General features: G+C 36.8%; 1 non-coding gene across 1 annotated transcript; it reads left to right on the top strand.

The window, feature by feature from the left end:
• Positions 1-475: 475 nt before the first annotated feature.
• Positions 476-582, top strand: LOC145569733 (small nucleolar RNA R71). The gene has a single exon (XR_014096275.1). It is a non-coding gene; the product is annotated as a small nucleolar RNA R71 (small nucleolar RNA).
• Positions 583-5,231: the final 4,649 nt, after the last annotated feature.

The following is a 5,231-nucleotide window of genomic DNA, read 5'->3' as shown; positions in this document are numbered from 1 at the left end:
GGTGCTCCGGTAGGAAAGATATGGATGGTTCTGGAGGCTAGGATTATGAGTGTTGGAGTATGGGTTATTTTGCCTATAGGTTTGGAAGGCATTAACTTGCTCCATGGAACTCCTACAATCTTGTTCCCAATGTCCTACAACTCCATAATTTTCACAAAAAGCTTCATTAGAATTATTAACAGCAGAAACATTAGCTATAGAAGTAGGAATAGCAGTACTAAGATTATCTAATTTCTGGCTTATAGAACTTAATTGAGCTTGCAAAAAGGATACTAAATCGACACTATGTTTGTCTTTGTTTGCAAAGCCTCTAGGATTCCCGTATTGGGAATTGTGAATTGCAATCTCTTCGATAACCTGAACTGCATCATCTACATTAAGATTCATAAATCTACCATTAACTGCAGAATCTAAAATTGTTCAAGATGAATTTCCAATCCCATTGTAAAAGGCTTGGATTAACTTCCACTTTGCTAAATTATGATGGGGGGACTATCACTTCAGATCCTTGAATCTTTCCCAAGCCTCATATAGAGTTTCGTCTGGCTCTTGGGCAAAGTTTTGAATTACACTTCTCAATAAAGCTGTCCTCTTTGCAAGAGAATATATATCATAAAAAATCAAAGCACGAGTTTCTCAGTCAGTAATACCAAGTGCAGTTCTATTCAATCTATTATACCACAATTTAGCTTTACCACATAAAGAAAAGGGAAAGAGAATCTCCCTGATTTGGTCTTGCGTGACCCTGGCTTGCTTAATGGTATTGCAATACTGACATAAATCTACAATATGAAGATTAGGGTCTTTACCCTTAGCTCCACTGAATTTCTTTCTTTCGATCATCGTGATAAACTGGGGTTTGATCTCGAATTGCACTCCTTCGAGATCTGGAGTAGGAGTAAGATGTGTAAAAACCGTCAGGAACGGCTGCAATAATCGTTGAGCTTACAAGGTTGAACTGTTGTCATCTCTGATTCTGGTTCTGAAGAAGCTTCTGAATCACTAGAATCAGATAGAGGGTCCCTAAGAATATCACCTCCTAAACCCGCCAGTATTTTCCTGTAAAGATTCTTCTGTCTATGCAAAGAGCGCTCGATCTCAGGATTGAATGGGATATATCTTGATCTAGAACACCTGGGCATAAACAAAGAACTAAACAACAAATATGAGAATTGTCTTAAAGAACTTACATTCTCAGACACAAAAGGGAATAATCTAGACTACCAAAACAATCAGAAACAAAAATAAAACTGTTTCCCCGGCAAATGCGCCAAATTTTGATAGGATAATGTCGTATCACCTAATTAAAAGAATAACCTAAGTCCTTTAACTAAAGAAGGTAGGGAAGTAGGGTCGAACAACAGGGAACCAAGTCTTTCTATTCCTTATTAATTAATATAATCTAAATTATTAAGTAACCAATTTAATGTTGTGAAAGGAATTATTCTACGGGGATCAAGTATAAGAAGAAATCAATTAATAAAAGCCTAGGGTATAGGTTCACTAATAAACAATATTCCAGGGTAAAACATAATAATCAATCATCAATGCAGTAATTAATCAGATCATAAAGGGCTTTCGCTACGTATTTCAATCATAGAATTAATCTACCGGTATTAAATCGCCTCTCTTGAATCTTGACTTAACCATTTATAAATTAACCTGCATATTGAAACTAAGCCGCCTAAACATCAATTCTCATCTCCGAATCTGGAATCAATATTGCATAACTAATACAATTAAACCAGGCCTAATCAAATTGCATAGCATTAAATCAATTAATAGGAAATTAATTAAGCATTGACAATTAACAATAATAAATTACCCCTTCGTATTATTTATGGATCCCTACAACCCTAGAAAATAATCTACTTACACATAATTAAATCTAAACTAATCAAAGAAATTAAACAAAACATGATGAACAAAAGCAAATAAATTGCTGAAAATAAAAGGGAAGAAATCGTTAACAAAATTAACGGAAATAATGAATTGTATAAAAGCCAAGAAATGTAGAGAGAGAAACAAGAGAGAACTCTAAGCTTAAGAGGGAATTTAGCTAACGAAAGAGAGGTAATTACATCAAGACTAAACAAAATATATTTATACAAAGCTTAAAAACCTAATTAGAAACTAAGCAAGAAATCGTCCAAAATCATCTCTAAAACACGCGCCCGGTCAGGCGGTGCATCGCCCTGTCGGGCGCGCCTTTCTCATCTTGATAGTATCTCTCGCGCCTGGTCGGGGGCAAGCTCGGGCGAAGGACTACTCCTTCCTCCTCTGCCCCGCCCGGTCGGACGCGCCTTCAAGTGAGCCTCCATCCAGCCGGGCGGAGCTCTTTGGCACAACTCGACTTTGTTTGGGCCAATGACTCGGCCCAAACTCTAATCTCCTCTTTAGGGCTTTAATCACTCGGTTCAACGCCTCAATTCTTTTAAGTCAAGCCCTTAGTCACCGGTTTGATGAATCTAACCGGCCTTGGGCTATGAAATATGGTCAATATCTTCTAGTGCTTGTAGAGTCTCCAAATAAATCCGAGAAAATACTCCAAATTTGCAATTTCCTACAAAACACTACTAAAATTACGAAAACACTACAAAACACATATTAGTAATAAAAGTGGCTCTAAAGAGCCAAAAATACTCCTAATTATGACCAAGGGATAGGGGTAAATCACTATATGCAATAGACATATCATACCACATGAAACAAAAGGCCTCCTTGCGAACCTTGCCCGCCTAATTTTGAACAATGTCAAGAATGAATAGTCGGGATGGAAATCTATACCCTTAACAGGTTTAATTAAGCCTCCTCTAGCAACAGTGGCTAATTGATGACTAAACATAATCATCTTGCTATGCCTTGGAATATACAAATCCCTAATGATACCATTAGGATCATTATATCCCACATTCTTCAATTTCTAGACGTTATGCAATAGTTTTTTGCGACGTCTTTCAGCACGACTCTTAGCTGCTCCAAAAGGCAGAAAAATACTAGAAATTACCACATATTATAAGTATTATATAATTTCTCAAATAAAGCCATGCTAATTACAGTTACCCATAACAAGATACATTCACATGAATTAGTGTAGTCACATAAAACCAGCCTCTAGGTACCAAGGATAAACTACATTTAAATTTGATATGAAAAATACATACACATTTATATGAAAATTACGTAGGTCACAGAATATGCTATGACATTATAAGTAGCACTACCAAAACTAAAAATTATCTTACATTAGTAGTGAAAGATCAATTCTATACAAAATGTTTTGCTAATTTAGTGGGAGAAGTTGGTTTAATCATACCTTTGTTTCCCATGGGAATTATCAAGGAGAAAATAAAGCAAAGTAGTACGCTTATATTGTAGCCTTAAAGGGTTTATTTAAACATGGGTGCTCATTTCAGCTTAGTTGGGTGCCATTAATGTAAAACTATATGTTAGGATGCTTCATTTAAGTTGATACAAAAATGTGTATTTTCTTCAATTAGTTGTGCAAAATCAAATGTCAGAGCTACCTTGAGCCTAACAACACATTGTACTCTCTTGGCAGATGTATTGTCTTTTCCAGTTACTCTTTTCATCTAGCTTTTTCAAGTAAACTTAATACAGGTGCAAGTACATTATCTTTAAATTCTGAGCATTTTGTGGGACTTTACCATATTTTCCTCTGATCAATTAAGAGAAAACTCTAAAAAACACTCTCCCCTCTTTCAGTTTTCTTGAAGGCCAAAAAAAAAAAATGTCCAACTCTCACAATCCTAAAGGTCATCTCATGAGAGCTTGGGAGAGAATTGGAGGTCACATGGTGAGAGGCTGGGGAAGGCTGTTAGTGCCTTATCCAACCTCACCGATGATGTACATCAGGCCATTCAACATTACCAACACCCCTGAACTTGATTTCAACTCCACTCCCTATTTTGCAAATGAAGATCACTACAAGGAAGGACTAAGGATCCCTTCTTCCTTCCTTTGTGATCAACTCTCCAACTCCCTTAACCTTTTGACCACAACTTACATCCCAAAAAGTTTGATGGAAGTTTCTAAAGACAACCTTTGACCTGCAGATTATCTAAATTTGACAGATTTAGGTGATATCTCCACAAGGGGGTTACTGCTTTTGCTAAATGGTTATGCACTACTTCAAGCTATGGTGATTATTTCATTCCAAAAGAATTTGTTCCAGTGTTTGACTTGAAGCCAGCTGTTGACCTAGACCAACTTCCCCTCTGTACCCTCTCTACACAAGAAAGACACATTTTCTTGGTGCTAATACCACTGCAATTCATTTGATGGAGGTCAATGAGGTTGTGAATTTCATTCATGTGAATGTGTATTCTTGTCTTACTAAGAAAAGGAAGGTCAAGTACAATCTGGTTTCTATATAGAGTTGTCATAGGGGAGTTGATAGCTCTAGTTCTCGTTGCATTCTAGCTAGTTCTGCTGTCATCGTGTGGAATCCAAAGAGCGTTCACCGGCCATCTTTTGTGGAAACATTCTACGAGCTTTTCAATTATTATGCACCTGCAGTAGTTGTCGTGACAGAGGCTCGGCTTGACCAGTCCACCCTTGAATTCGTCAAATTTAAACTAAGGGGAATTTATAATGTTGAAGAATTTGGTGGCCAGAATGGGTATAGTGAAGTGTTACTGATTTGGGACTTGAAGGATTTCAACCCATGGGGTGATTAAGAGGGGCACTTCTTACATTGGCCACCAGCTAGGTGTGGAACTTGAGGGAAGTCTTTATTTGTTTTAGAATTGTTAACAAATTAAAATTATGAATTAATATGTGCTCGTAGCTTAAAAATTGAACAAATTGTTATGGAATTGTAGTCATTTAATCTAGATGACTCAAAGAAGTCGTCACAGAAGTCGTCAACCAATTCGCCTCCTTATTATCATCCTGGAGAAGATGTTGATGATCCTACTATCCATGATTGGATTGATCATGTTACTCCTCCTTCGCCTGAAGTTCCCTTCGTTGAAGATGATGAACCAGGAGTAGATCTGGACTACCCAACAATTCATGACTGGAACGACTATCTCACCTCCTGATGTTATGCATTGAGGCTCGTTTTCTAGTAGTATCGACTATTATGTGTTTGTTTATGTCTTATTATAATCGTTCTAAGTACTGTTGTAATCGTTTTAGAACTTCTTCGAATTTGTAGTGATTAGCTATGACTTCTATATTTATGATTATGATGTTGGACTTAATTA

This window comes from Chenopodium album, chromosome 11, assembly GCF_948465745.1.
Source record: "Chenopodium album chromosome 11, dcCheAlbu1.1, whole genome shotgun sequence".
NCBI classification, from domain to species: domain Eukaryota; kingdom Viridiplantae; phylum Streptophyta; class Magnoliopsida; order Caryophyllales; family Amaranthaceae; genus Chenopodium; species Chenopodium album.
This window is presented reverse-complemented; position numbering and strand designations above follow the sequence as displayed.